Source organism: Ursus arctos, unplaced genomic scaffold, assembly GCF_023065955.2.
Source record: "Ursus arctos isolate Adak ecotype North America unplaced genomic scaffold, UrsArc2.0 scaffold_5, whole genome shotgun sequence".
Lineage (NCBI taxonomy): Eukaryota > Metazoa > Chordata > Mammalia > Carnivora > Ursidae > Ursus > Ursus arctos.
The window spans coordinates 87215581-87231722 of NW_026623067.1; the positions used below are offsets into that span (position 1 = coordinate 87215581).

Here is a 16142-nt window from a genome sequence, read left to right on the forward strand (position 1 = left end):
CTAAGAGCAAGAAATTGTTTTCTGATGTGCTCTTAGGTAATAGTTTTATTTTAGGTAGGGGCCTAGGAATCATTGTTGGACCATGTAAATATTATACATACTGCTTATCCGAGTAGTCAGATGTGTAATTTAAAATAGCTTTGCTCTTAGACCCAGTTCAGCTCCTGGCTTTGCTACTTGTCTGGCATCTCTACATCTCACCTGTATGTTATCAACCTCATAAAATTGTTGCAAGAATTATATGAGAAAAATGGGTCTAAAGTACTTAGCCATAGTAAATACGCAATTATCAATTGCTATTATTATCATCATTAACATTATCATTAGCAGTACTAAGTTTTCTTTGAAGAATCAACTAAACATGCTCCTGTCAGCATTGGAAACAAAATGCTCAGGTCTTCAGAAACTTAAAAATTACCAAAACATGAAAATAAAAATCAAAATAGGCAACTAATAATAAGCTAGATGCCGCATTTGAGATATGGACTGAGTCTTCTCAATCTTTCCTCATAGGAAAGATGCAACAAGCTAAGGAAATTCCCAAAAGAGGAGGAAACTAAAATAAATATACAGTTAAATTGTTACCTCAGGAAGGCATTGATGTATTCATTCATTTAGGCTGTTGTGCTATTACGTGCCAGGCACTAGTCTAGGAGCTTGGGATATATCAGTGAAGAAAAAAAGTATACCTGCCTTACAGTTTTTCAGTGAAACTCATACTTTTACCTTTAACCCCAACAGGCTCTGCTGTGAGGCCAAGATAGGGGAACAGTTAGCTAGAAACAGCTGGAGACAAAGAGGTCAACTTCTCAGCTGTCCCAAACTGAAGACCATCAGGCCAAAATCCAGTGCCCAGTGTCTGAGGAAACAAGTGCCCTTCAGTCCAATTCAGGCTGATGTCGATATCCAAGAGGCCTGTTGGTCTGTGAGAAATGCCAGTCTATGGGGAATGCCAGGAAGAGTTGGGAGACAGAGGATGGGTTGTATTTACTGAAAAAGAACAATAACAACTTAGAATACGCCCCAAATGGCAGCTTCTAGGTGAAAGGGCACCGTCAGGTCATCTGAACTACAGTTAATGGGAATCAAGGATAGACTTTAAGTTCCTCGTAGTAGGGAACTGAAATAAAGAACAAACCAGGAACAGAGACTGACGATGTAATGGTTGAGAGAGGGGCTGGGGGCAGATTGAAAGGGAAGGGGAGCCTGTTGCTAAATAGCCAAGTCATGTTTACTCCTATGTAATTTCTAAAATGATTTTTTTTTAAAACCTGACATGTATGAGTCAGTGCATAAAAAGTTTATGGTACTTAAGTTGGAAATCATTCAAACTAGAATTTTCAGTTTAAATGGAAAGGAAATGATGTGTTTTGGAGAGAAAGTTTCTCTAGTTCGATAAAGTGTGTATCATAAATTTTGTAAGTTTGCAGTTAACTGTTGGAATTAACTGTAAGTGAGAAGTAATTCAATAATTTTCTATCCTTTATTTGAGAGAGTGTCCCTCATAGAGGAGAAAAGCACTGAAAATACGCAAACAATGTTAGAAAATTTGATAATGTGATTCAAGTAAAAAAAGAAGCTTGTCTTAACTATTAAAATTCATTGTGCAGCAGCAGCAAAAACAATTGAAGTTATCTGCCAAAATTATCATTAGCTATTTCAAGAATTATTTTGAAATATTTATAAATGATAGTAGTTTGGTGACTTTGGCTGTCATACTAGAAAACTTAAAGATTAGTAAAGATCACATTTTAAACAGTATTTGCTTATAGATAGTTTTAAATAGGAGAAATTTTATCTGATACTGCATTATTATCAAGGTCTTAAAAACAGTTGCTAATATATCTCTGAGATAAACAGAAAGCACATGTTATCTTCATTTGACTGAAAAATTAAAGCAGGACCCTGTCAAGGAAAATTAATAGAATCTCTGTCTTCTCTGTTGGTCTGATAATTGTTCCCTAGATCCCGATTTATGTACCCAAACTACATTCAATATATTTCTCATCAGTCAACTGCTTTCTCTTTAGTGACTGCTGTTTCCAGCTCTCTTGTAAGGGCTAGAACAAAATTTAGTATAAAATTAAGCAAAAAATAGAATTTAGTAAGATATTTGTTCTTAAAGACTAGCATTTTAATCAGAAGTGTTATTTTTACCTCGGATTAATAATTGGAACCTTAATTAATAGTGATAGTGAAAGATTTTGACTAAGACTTCAAGAATAATCTTTCTTTCTTCCTAAGTTATAAGTAAATAATTTTTCTATTTTTGAGGAAGTTCCATCCACTCACGAGTATTTCATTTCTCTCATTGGTAAAGACAAAATGTTTTATTTTCTTGTGAAGTGAAAACGTGGAAAAGTTCATAAATATCAAAAAGTATTGCGTTGGTATAATAACGAAACCTCAAGTACTAAAGAAGAAGTTCTGTTCACTAATGTAGTGTTTTGTGACTTGATTAGTCCGTAGTGCTTTAAAAACTAAGCACAGAACAATGGCATATCCCAAATAATCATTGTTACAGTTTTATTTTTAAAAATGAAGATAACCACATTCAAATAAAAATGTACTAAATTTCTTTTATAGTGTTTATCACAAGTGAGTAAAATAGAAATGTAACATCAGTAGAAGAGGCTTTACAATCTTAAGCTTTTCTTCTGTCATTTATTAAAAATAATTTTAAATGGCATACTGATATGATTATGATCCATCTTCCTACCCCAGCTGCTTAGAGGCCCACCCCAAACCAGTAACTGAAATTTAGATTGTGCTTTTAAATTTGAGAGTTGGCTCCCAAGCATATTTAATTTTGGTAATTAAACCAGATAGTGATCGATAATGCTTAAGACCACTTCACCTAGGAATTGTGCTGAACACAAAAACCCCTGAGAAGAGGGATGGATAGGCTCTGTTCTGGTGGAGTTCACAATCTTTTCTGGAAGAAGGAACAGCTTATGAGTGTGTGAAGTGCAGTTGTCTCACTGTAAAGGTATGTTCCTAGAAACAGGATCAGTACACAAGATGAATGACTCACATTGTCTGTGGACATCAAGGACAACTTTGTCGGGTACATGGCTCAGGGATAGAGTCTTACTGTCCACATGGGAGGTCACCAGCAGTCTTTAACCGGTCAGGTTTCTCTCATTAGATCATGAACTCCGTAAGGGCAGACCATGTATAGTTTATTCACCACTATTTCTTCAGAGCCTGGCATACTCGTTAGTGCTCAGGGGGGCATTGCTGAAAGAGTGCAGTGAGGACAGGAAAGGGTTACCAGGTAGAAAGCTAAATCATCTACATTAGCTGTTCAGGAGACCATAACTTGTGGGTGCTCTTGGAGCAAGTCAGGAGAAGCGGGAGAATGGTTAGAGGTGAAACTGAAGGGACAATAATAATGATAGGTGACACTTACACAGTGCTATGGCAACACGCATTATTTTAAGCACTTTATATATGTATTAATTCATTTAATCCTCACGACATTCTTGAAGTATGTGTTATTATCCCTCTTTTTTTTTTTTTTTTTTTTTTTTTTTTTTTAGCAGATGAGAACAGTGAGGTACAGAAAAGCGGTTTAACCTGCTGTCATGCAGAGGAGTTTGGGTATTATAGCTGTCGATGGAACACATGAAGGGCTTTGAGCAGGGGAAATAAGATGACATTTATTTTGGACAATGAACAGAGACCCCTGACTCACCAACATCATATAGACAATAGAGTTATTCTCCAAAATTATCCAGGACTCTCACTCCAAGCCTGATTTATTCCCATTGCTTTACAAATTGTCCTTATTCCTCACCCTTTGGTCTCATTCCTTTGGTGTTTCCTGTCCCATGACTTTGGCTGACGACTTGCTGTGGCTGGTGACTTCTGCCACAACAAGGTGGGGTTCTTTTTTTTTTTTTCTTTAATTTTATTTTGTTTAAATTCAATTAGTGTATAGTGTATTATTAGTTTCAGAGGTAGAGTTCAGTGATTCATCAGTTGCATATAACACCCAGTAGTCATCACATCACGTGCCCTCCTTAATGCCCATCACCCAACTACCCCACCCGCCACCCACCTCTCCTCCAGCAGCCCTCAGTTTGTTTCTTATAGTTAAGAGTCTCTTATGGTTTGTCTCCCTCTCTGGTTTCGTCTTCCGCTATTTTGTTTCTTAAATTCCACATGTGAGTGAAATCATATGGTAATTGTCTTTCTCTGATTGACTTAGTTTGCTTAGCACAATACCTTCTAGTTCCATCTACATTGTTGCAAAAGGTAAGATTTCATTTTTTTGATGGCTGAGTAATATTCATGTATACATATGAATATGTGTGTGTGTGTGTGTACACCACATCTTCTTTATCCATTCATCTGTCAATGGACATCTGGGCTCTTTCCATAATTTTGCTGTTGCTGTAGACATTGGGGTGCAGGTGTCCCTTTGGATCAATGTTTGTATCCTTTGGGTAAATACCTAGTACTGCAATTGCTGGGTCATAGGGTAGCTCTATTTTTAACTTTTTGAGGAAGCTCCATACTGTTTCCTAGAGAGACCGCACGAGTTTGCATTCCCACCGACAGTGTAAAAGGGTTCCCCTTTCTCTGCATCCTTGCCAACACCTGTTGTTTCCTGACTTGTTAATTTTAGCCATTCTGACTTGTGTGAGGTGATATCTCATTGTGGTTTTGATTTGTATTTCCCTGATGATGAGTGATACTGAGCATTTTTTTCATGTGTCTGTTGGCCATTTGTTTGTCTTCTTTGGAGAAATGTCTGTTCATGTCTTCTGCCCATTTCTTGACTGGATTATTTGTTTTTTGGGTGTTGAGTTTGCTAAGTTCTTTATAGATCTTGGATACTAGCCACAAGGCGAGGTTCCCACAAACAAGCGCTCAAAAGTGGAAAAGACAGTAAAGAAACTCTTTGTAAAGTTCTCCTGTACTAACTTGCTTCCTTCTGCTTGGTCTGGGCCATCCCTGGTGTCTTCATGAAGTGTATTGATATAAGATTGGATAGGAGATAACTTCAACTCTAAGAGATGAAAAAAATTAGTACACATATATAAAGAAGTGTTTTCATTGGGTTTTTTCTGTTTTGGAAATGTCTCCAAGTATGCATGCATATCACATACAAGATAATTTTGGAATGTTTCTCACAATTATTCTCTAGGCCATACTCTTTTGAAAGACAGTCTTGAGACTAATGATAGCAATTACATTTATTTAGCTAGTTACAACTTACAAATTACTTTCAGGAATAGCTTCTCATTTGATCCTTATAGTAACCAAGGGAGGTAATTATCACCATTTTATAGGTGAAAGAACAGAGATTTAGTGAGGATACATATGTTTCCAGAGCTTTAATCCATACTTCCTAATTTCAGATCTGTCCTTTTTTCCCCTACAATACAAATATGTCCATGTTTTATAAATTTAATAAATCAAAATAGTTTTTTATTAATAGTAGAAACACTTGGGTTTCTAGTCCAAACTTCAAGTTAGTTATCTCTGTTGTATTTGTATAAACCAAGTCACCTCTCAACTCTGTGATAAGTACTAAAGTTTCTTACAGCATTTTTATGGTCATAAAAGAAATTTTGATATTGTCGATATGAAGCAAAGAAGCCTCATCCTAATGTAACATTGGAGTAACATGGGCTGTAAAATTGGTCTGTATAATCTAATGCTGTAACTTAAATTTTCCTAAGTTGCTTAATATCTTTTAGAGGAAAAATTTTTAAGTGTATCTTAATTTTAACAGTGGCTTTTATAAATTCGGTACCTGGTTTGTTCAGTTGGGCCCTTACTAAACTCTCTGAGGGAAGGGGGAGATGGAGGAGGAAACCTCCAACCTAGAGCAAGTCATAAAGGGCCTCAAGATTTACTCATGACTTTCAGAAGAAGAAAGGGGATGTGCCAGAGGCTGCTTTGTGTCTTCCTCAACACCACACCAGTCAGTGTGACCACACACCATGCGCTCATTGACTCTCCTTAACTTTCACTGAAGTTGTATAGTTGTGCCATGATTGTTCCTGACCAGCTTTCCTGCCAGGCCTCTCTTTCTCTGTTGAAATGTCTCTAGAGCCTCTGCTATGGCACCAACCTTAGCAGGGCTTGTAGGAATTTGGGAAGGTACAAGAGGAGGTCAAGACTGGTTTCCAATTATAGGGAACCCTAGAACCCCATGGGGGGAACCTAAGATGGTGTTCAAAGTGAAGTCCAGCTCATTAATCACAAACTGATCTAATGAGTCTTCCATCCAGAGACACTAAAAAGAAAAAGAACTAATATCTGAGGAAAGGAGTGACAAATAGGTTAGAAAAATCAGTGGTTAGGGTACTGGTAAGAAGTTGAGAATGGTGAAAGGTCCATAAAAGATAAGCACTTTTTGTAGTGCCCCTGTGGCATCAGCCCTGTGAGGAAAGAAGCGATTAAGGACCCTAAAACCTATTTTCAACTCTACTCCAGTCTTTGGGGCTTGATCTGCCAGGCTTGATTCTACTTATTTCTTTACGGACTTGGCCCCAAGCCATTGAACTTGGGAAGGATATCCTGTCCTGTTTCCCCCTGAATACATCAACAGCCTACCCTCCAGTCCTAGCCCCTGACTATTGCACTGACCGGGTCTTCCCAGTTTCCTGTATCCCAACTTAAGCCAGGAGACTTTCTATCACGTTGGACCTGGAGGGACTTTTGCCTTGGGAAGTGTAGAGGATGTCAGATGTAGGCTGCAACAAAGGAAGTGTAGGAAAAGGAGAGTGGGGAAAAGAGTAACAGCTACTCTACCCCTCAGTTTAAAAAACAGGAAAATAATTCATCTCCTTAAAGTACTCACGGGATACTTGCAGGTCTTCGGGATGTTTCATTACCTTACATGTTTATTGTCGGCATTATCAAAGACAGTAAGGAATTAGAAGAGAAATTCAATGAGACCTTAATGCCAGTTAGAAGCCTTAGACTTTGTTACTTTCCCCCAGAACTTCTGTTTTTCTTGTTTGAAGCAGTATTATGGCCTCAGAAATTCTTCACTTCTCTAGTTCCTTCTACTCACTTTTAGTATGCAGTCAGCTCTCCCTGAGTTTCTATCTGATGTTTCTTAAGCTGGAGGCTGTGAGGTCACTTAACTTCTACTACATTAAAGTCGTCCCAGAAAGAAGGAAAGGCCTCTTCTATGACATGTGCAATGTGAGTGAAGGAAGGGTTTAACTCAAGAACTTCTTCAGAAGAAGAATAGTTATAAATTGTTGATATGACATAGTGAAGGAGAGAGAAGAATCAAAGAAGATTTTAAGACTGGATTTCTATCATGGGTAGGGGCCCATGACAATCCGTGAACCAAGATAGGGACAGATTTTGCGGGGAGGAAAGATTTGACATTTGTTTTGGACTTGTTGAATTGGACATACTTGTGGAAGAGGAACGTAGAAGAGTCCCCCTGAAATACGGGAGTATGAGATCTAAAGCGGGGATCTGTTGATGCCTCTGTGATCTTGAAAGCCATGGGGGAGAATGAGATTGCCTAAGGAGAGAGAAGAGAAGTGGCAGCAGGCTAGAGCAACATTTAAAGAATGGGAAGAAAAGCCGTCGAAAGATACTAAAAAGTACAGAGGGGCCAGGACTTTAATATTGTCTATCAGAATCTTACTTGTCTCCCACAGACTCCGTCCCCACACCACATCCCTAAAGGACAGGGCCCGGGTCTTTACTTCTCATTCTTTGTAACTTAGAGACCTTGCTAAAGATGGGGGAAAATGTTCCTGTGGAACGTTACCAAGAGAACATTTTTAAGGAAATATAGTTTATCACTTGATTTTCAGATGTCTGAAGTGTTTTTTACTTCATTTTATCCCCCATTAAGATTTAGAGGTGTTTTGGTTAAGGTAGCATAAAAACTGTAGTAGCTTTATGCCCTGTTCTGAAAACAAACCCCCAGTTTTCTTCTGGATATGATGTGTTGATATGGGAAGACACATTTTGCTGACGTGTTCTGAAGCTTAGTATTTTGATGAATTGACCTGGGAATAAGAATTGATTGGCAACTTCTCGTTTTTACAATGGCTAAAGTAAGTATCAGTTAGGAAGATGGGCAGCCAGTTAGCTGACAGCATCTACACAGTACTAGATGGATTGAAATAAAAAAAATATTTTTGAATTGCGGAGAGAACACTACTATCAATTACCAGCTGACTGGCAAGTATGTTACTGAATCATATCAGAAATAAAAGCCAAAAAAAAAAAAAAAAGAAATAAAAGCCAAAACTTTTTTCTCTGACTCCCCCAAAAACCTAAATTGCAGATAGCTGTAGTACCTGGTAAGTGAAGCAATGTTATCTTATGTAATATGTAATATTGTAGATAAAGCACTTAGTTTTTTGTTACCAGCAGCATAAGCCTATTTTTATTCTGTGCACACAAAAGTCATATTCATATTACATAAAAAAGCAATGCATTATTTTAGTGGTTCTTGATAGTGATTCAAATAAAGCCTTAAATAGGAAAGAATGGGTTAGAGTAGAACAGAATTTCACCTTTAGTAAAATAAAATCACATTTCCCTTTTCATTATATTGGATAATTATACCAATACTACAAATATATCCTTTCTGAAACATTATTAAAGTCATTTTGAAATGAGCAACTTACACACCATTAATCATAAGGTCCATCCATTTCCTGCTCATATTGACCAGATTTTTCATTTAAATCCCAGGGGAAAGAATTTAGCTTTTGTAAAGTCATTTGTAAGAGTATGTATGATCGGTGATATTTTTACTAGGAGCCCAGAAAGTAGAAAAACAGTCTTATGAAAGACCTATGTATCTAGAAAATATGTCTTTTTAAAATAAGGCTATTGATGTTTGAGAGAGCGAGAAAGAAAAAATTACTAAATACTAAAGCCTGTTGAGTTGATGTTGGTATTTGATTTTGCTCCTTACAAAAGTCTTAGGCTTCAGATGTGTTTTCCTTTAACACCGCTGCTAAGGCTAGAGTAATGTTGAAGTCTCCATGTTGTAACTGAAGACGTTAGGAATACACAGAATGTGCCTTTCTCAGTCTGAGTCATCTGATCGTAGGGTAGAGTGTATTTTAAATTGTAATGAATTGGGAGGGAAGAGATTGTTATGTGGTGGACATAGACATCCTTACCATTTATGTAAGTGGAGAATTTGAGAGTAGAGCAGTCACCTCATTACTTATTATTGCCCTTCAACTCAGAAGTAATGCTTTTGAGAAGCAAGAATCTCAAAAGCAAGAGTCCAGTGAGAAGTCTTCCAAAGTGGAGCTCGCGATCCGTGCTCTGTTAGGTCCTCCTCTTCCACATCTCTTGAGTTTGCCATGTTTAGAGAGTGGGAAAAGTTGTAGGAACCAGTAGCTACATGTGAGCGACTCTTAGGGTCTACATTCAAGTGTAGGACTTACTAGAGGCCGAACTCCATCAGCATCTCCAGAGGACATAGCGGTGGTCTGTCTTACCTTGTATCCCTAACGTGATGAGTTCCATGTGGCACTAGAGAGGACCTTTTTCCCATGTAAACAAAAATTTCATATTTTGGAAGTAAAAATTCAGCTTCCTTTCTCCATTCTTTCATAAGCCATGTTAATATCCTATTTCATCAGGAGTGTCTGAAGTATTTATTAGGAATAAAGAAAACTGTTGGAAGAGCTTCAAGTTATGGTAAAGTACTTAGACATAAAGACAGCAGTTTTGGGTTGTTTGGTTTTTGGTTTTTTCCTGCATTGGACTTGACTGTGAAGGTTCACTGAGCTGCGATGCCATAGGAAATACTACAGACCAACTACAGGTATCACCCACGCTCTAGGCATCACAGAGCGCAGGGAAGTTTTGCCTTTTGTACCAGCTGGGACAAGCTAGACGATGCTTCAGTAATGATCAACATCAGAATCTTAGAAACTTAAAATGCCTAAATTTATTTCTCACCACAGTCTATCGTAGGTCAGAAAAATTGATCTGCTCATAATACAGGAAGGGACACAGGAAGATGGAAAGTCTGTTGCTTCTACAATCTCAGAGACAGAGAACTTGCCAAGCCATGCGCTGACTCTGGAAGCTCCGATCTCAGTGACTACATCAGGTTACATAGCCATGCCTCCGTTCAACGTGGGGAGAATGTACGATCTTCCTACATGGAGAGGCACTGTGCAGTTGTGCCCAATAACTACCACACCTGCAATTTTATCTGCTCTGCCAATGGAGTGTAGTTTTCAGAACAGTTTTGTTCGTTTGTCTGTTTGTGTTCTTAAAACCACCAACTTAAAAATCTAGCTACATCAAGTGGGAGAAGCTTTGGATTTCAGGACCTACTCTTTCCATTGTGGCTACCAGAGTATGGATCCCAAGGTCCTTTCTTCCCAGCTTATCAGCACCAGTGAATTTTTCATGAAAATTATCACCCCCTCCATGGATTTCTCATAGTAGCTTTGGGCTCAGGGGAAAATAGCATTCATAATCATCTCTGTTAGGAGACTGAAGATAAGGGAAGGGCGCAATGAACTGCTGGCAGTGCCTGTTTACCTTCTATAGATACTTAATGGGATTTGTCGTCAGGAATTGCTTTTCACATGAGTTATGGAAAAATTAAAAAATAAGTTGTCATTGAACCATACTAGAATATTTGAAAGCTCAGTTCCACTTCTTCCTTTGCTTGATTCTAATAATCTGACCCCAACTTCATTCTCCAATGTTTTTATTATATAAGTCATACGCATGATGAGGTGGGTACACTGTTTGATGGCGAGCCACTGAGCAGGTGTGAGAATTACATAAACAAGGAGGCTTCAGTCTGGGAAGTTTTCATAGACAAGGTGGAACCGAAGGGACTAGAAACTTACTTTAAAAATTAAAATGATGAAGTTACTTGAGGGAAATAAAAAGAATGGCATGCCTCCGTGGAACATTGATTAAACAACTGCTGTGTAACAGGCTCTGGGCATGGTGTCAGGGAGCCAAAGAAGAGTAAGAAATGATCTTCCTCTGAAAGAACTGCAAAAGAGCACACCTAGCGTATGGTATGGTTTGGGGAAGTTTGGAGGGAGATTTATCCAAAGGCACGTTCAGCTAACAAAAGACGAGTGGATGGCCTGGAGAACAGGAAGAAAGAAGCAGCAGACCTCTCAGTGACTAATCAATATTGTATATACCTTAGCTCTGAGCTCCTTCTACATTTCATTTTGACCTCTTCTGTGAAGGGCAGCATTTCGTATAAAACTGTGACGAATACATAGAGTATTAGGATTGTAGGTTGTATTGCAGTAGCAGATACTAAAGGAACCTAGAAATTTTCTCTCTTCAACGTTAGGGAGATGGATGGCCAGACAGTGACCCATCTTTTTTTGTTTTTTTTTTGTTTTTTTTATCCTGTCACTGAAGGTGGGATGTGATTACTTTATGACAAAGGCAACATCTTTGCATCCCTTCTGGCCACTCTAATTTAGGCAAGAACTCATCTATGCTGAGTGATCTCTTCCTGTTTCATTAAAAAAGAGTTCGGGGTCCATGAAAATGCTAGCAGCTCTGTCATGCCGTTAAGTAACTTGGACAGTGCCAGTCAGCACCTGCAGCAACCTTGGGAGCATGAGGAAGAGTTCTGTCAGGGAATAAGACATCGTGCTGCTTGAGCTAAATCCACTGTGGGGCACAAAGAAAAGAGCTTGTTGTATGCGATAAAGTGCTTGATCGTAGACACATAAATTGAGTAATCTTCTTGCTGGCCTAAAAGAGGGATGGTCTAATCGGTCTGGTGAGGACTGAGTTAAAGAAAGGACAGGAGAAAACATTTGAGGAAAACAGAGCCCTAACTAGGGTCCAGTATGAATAAGTATTTCTTTAACCTGACCTATTTTTCATCTCAGACCTTTCCACCAGCCAGACCTGAGCTCACACTTCCACATTCAAAGGTCTCCTCTGCTCAAATATCACCTCCTCAGAGGCTTCACAGTCAACCCCACTCAGTGTCTCCACCCGACCTCACCTCCCTTATACTCTATCCCCATCGCTGCTCTGTTTTTCCTAATAACATGTATAACTCTCAGCACTTGCACTCCTTATCTTCTTGTTTACTGTTTGTGTGCCCTACTAACTCGCAAGCTGCACAGGGAAAGGAGTTACTCTGCCTACTGCCATATCTCAAGTAAGTGTTAATTGTCAAAACCATTATTCACCACAAAAGTGTGTTTGGGGACAACACATTTTCTCTGGTATTTCATATAGCTGAAAGCAGAGAATTCTCTGGACTCCAAATCCCTTCTTCCCCGCCCTCTCTTTTCCTCATATTCTTCTTCCTGCCATTTTTTTTCTGATCATTGTTTTTATAGAAGTAAATGGTATTAACATATTGGTCATTTTACAAGTTGAATATGAACGTAGCTCCTTTGTCTCAGAGGCCGTGTGGGGACCTTTATGAAGTACCCACTGGAAGATAGTAAACACACGTTCTGGCCGTGGTGGGTGGTGCCTCCGACCAGCCGTGGGGCCCCGGCTTCCTCAGGATCCCAGGCTTCCCTCATTCGGAGGAGCTTGGAGCGAATCTGTCAGGGCCTTCCACTCCGAAACCTGCCAGCCATGATGTTGTAGTTCTGGCTCGTCTTTTCTCACCCTCGTTCACATCCTCAAGGTGAGAATATCTGAGATACGGAATTTGTATGTTTATTTGTTGTAGGGTTTGGTTTGGTTTGACTTAGTTTTCCTGCCGCTGAGCTAACCAGAACATGAGAGTCTTTTAAGGACCTGGGCGATTTCCCTTCATTCTTGGAGTCGCTCAGGGCCAGAGAGCGAGGTTTGGACATAGCGAGCACACAGTGTGCCTTTCAAGAGCTCTCTGCCTCCACAGGACAGGAAAGGAGGTTCACAAGTATGAAAATGAATGTGAAAGCCTTTTGTATTGATTCTAATTCTAAATTCAGAAAGTTGGAGACTATGAAAAGACATAGGGTATTTAATTTGTAAGAGTTTCTCTTTAATTCTCCCCTCTGTGAGTCATTTTCAAGTTGTAAAGAGGCAAGTGTTGCTTCTTTTCTGCATCCAGCCTTCTTTTCTTGTTCTTTCAGGGGCTCAAAAAATCGGATTGGGATTATGTCCTTTGTTTCATTTTCTTGATCGAAAACATAACCAAGGTTTTATTGTTATGTTTCTTTAAGACAGGAGCGTATGTTTGTGCTAATAATGTGTGAGGCACTCAGCTACAGAAAGCTTTATCTAACGAAATTCTTTCTCTTAGTTGTAAACTTTGTAACAGTTCCAGTGTTGCAAAGCAGCTCTCTCCTTGAAAATCTCCAAGCTTAAAAATAAGGAAAAAAAAAAAAAAATTCCATAGCAGAGTTTTACTACAATGACATGAAGAAGAAAACAGGATGTTTTAAAGAAAATTTTTTTCATGTCACTTTATGAAGCTAAATTTACCTTCAAATTATGTGCTTCAGTGCTTTATGTTTGCATTACAAATATTTCCTTGCCTGAGTTGTAAAAAATTCTCCCCACCCCTGCTTAAATCACTCATCTCTGTTTTGCATTTCCTTGGCATCAACTAATATCTTTCCAGGGAGGCAGACTGGGAGGCGGCCTGATTGCTAGCAACATCGCACATTCAAAAGCAAAACAGTATTTTTCAGGGGATCTTTATTCAAGTGTGGTAGAACGTTCTGAGATTATTCAGGGTTGAGATTTGTGGAAGAGAGGCTGTATATAGAGAATGCTGTTATGGGGGCTTTATTATTGTCACACTGATGTTGCAGTTCTCAGGAAATGTATGCTAATATGTTTCTACTAGCTTTTTTTTTTTCTTCTTCTTTTTTTAAAGGCCTTGAGTACATAAGCCGGTGTTGAAACTACTTGGCTAACCTAGAAAACAGACCTTACTATTTATAAACTCCTTGTTATTACGTTTAAAAAATAAAATAATCTCCTAGAACTTTGTATAAATAACAGAGAAATAAAGACACTTAGGCGATTTACATCTTGGTATTTTGTTTCTAAGACATGTACAGATGGCACACCAGGCAAGCAGTAAAGAACTATATGAAATAAGCTCCCTTGAGAAATTAGGAGAATTTTTAAATATCTATTTTCCATTTTAATTATCTGAATTTAAATCACAAACGAGGAGGTCTGATAGAATTACAGATACTTGTAGCAAAAAAAAAAAAAAATCCTTTAGTTTTTAGCACTTACCGAGTGGTTTTCAAATAGCGTTTAGTCATGAAGTAGAGACTAGGGCCAGACCCTTCCCTTTTAGGAGCACAAGCAGAGACCTTCTGATCCATCCAACTGGCAGCAGAGAGATCAAGTTATATGTATTCCAGTTACTGACGTGAGTGATATTATGGACTACTAACCTTTTCGTGGTTAGAGCCATATTTAGCCATCAATTACATCTCTTTCATTATCATAGTTGTTTTATCTGGCTTGTTCTTTTATTTTTGTATGCAAAAACATTCCCTTGTAAGTCAGAATTTCTAAATGATGATTTTGTGACATTTATCCATGTAGTCAACATGTGTGAAGTGCCTGTGCTTTATAGAACATTCTGAACACCATGTAATTATGTGTGCTTCACAGAAGACAGAGTCCTTCCCAATCCACGTGTCATAGATGAAGTACTAACAGAATGAACCACAGAGTTTAAAATGTTGCTCCATATGGCAAGTATGGCATTGGCACGACTTTACTTACCATGTTGTATGCGTCATTATCTCAGAACTGAAGGGTTGGGAGGAAGTCCAAAAGCAAGTTAAGCAACAGCAACAAAAAGCAAAGGAGAGCCTTAGAAAATGTATCAAGGGTCCAGTAATGTGATAAAGGAAAGATTAAGAGACAACAGATTTTTTTAAAAACACCAAGAATAAAATTGAGAGATGAAAATGTTGGGGAAATACATAATATATATGATAAATGACAGCTTTTAATCATAAAGATTATTTATAAATCAATAAATAAGTAAATAACACAATGGGAAAAATTAGTAAAGGCAATTGAAAACGAGGAAAAAGCAATTTAACGAAAAATGATTATGCAAACACCCCATCCTTAAAAAAATGGAAAAAATTTGAATTTGACACACTTATGTATGTAACAAAAATGTAACATATTTGAAAAATGTTAAAATCCATTGGTCCTAAAAGAAATATAAATTCAAAATAAATGAGCTATCATTTTTCTCCTGCAGATTGTTAAGAATTAGAAAGAATGCTATGAATCAGTGTGGATGAGGAAGTGGGAAAGCTGACATGCATGTGCAGCTGGGGGGAGTATAAATAGCAGAGCCTCTTTGGGCAGTAATTTGAGAATGTCTCTGAAACTCTGCACGTTTGCATTTACTTTATCCCAGATATTTCACTTCTAGGAATATATTGTGTGAAACTAACTACAGATGTGCAAAGACATGTGTGTGACCAGGTGTTCGTTGCAACATTATTCATGGTAGCCAAAAAACAGAAGGGGGAATCTGGAAAAATAAACTAAAATATCCAGCGATCAAGTGTTAGTTATATAAATTAAATTATGCCCACTGATGGAACACAAATGCTGACATTATAAATCCTGTGATGCAAGAATTTTGTAGCAAAAAATGTTCCCTGGGTATATTCCTAGCTAAAAAAGGCAGGCTACATTTCAGACTCGACATGATACCAATCTTTAAAATGTGTGTATGCACACAAAGACAGATTCTCTATACAAAGAAAAAAATTATATATAGAGAGAGAGAAAATACTGAGAAAACACACCAAAATATTAAGAGTGATTCTTTAGTTAGATTCTTAAGTAATTTTTTCTTCTGATTTGCCATATTTGTTCCGCTGAGCAATAACTTTTGTAATCAGAAAAAAATTAATTTCTCCATTCATACTTAATTGTATTTATTTTGGAATTACATGTAATTTCAGTCTTTATCAATTATGTATTTGTTTAATTTTTCCTTATATTGTACGAATATATGGTTAGCCATAGTAAGGACATCTGTTGTAGCTGGGTGCATTTAGGCATTGGAATCTATATATAATAGCTCATTTACTTGGGATGCAATTATTTAGCAATTTCATTTACCCAGAGAATAGTTAAGAATGAGAAATAATCTGTGAAAGATCTCTATACCCTAAATAAATACCATCAAGTTCCCTGCATTGTAATCCTGGCGCTTCCGGTAT

General features: G+C 37.9%; 1 protein-coding gene across 9 annotated transcripts in view; it reads left to right on the forward strand.

Annotated features, from left to right (window-relative positions):
• FER (FER tyrosine kinase) overlaps window positions 1-16142 on the forward strand; it is a 432712-nt gene that overhangs the window by 352093 nt on the left and 64477 nt on the right. The window lies entirely within an intron of this gene.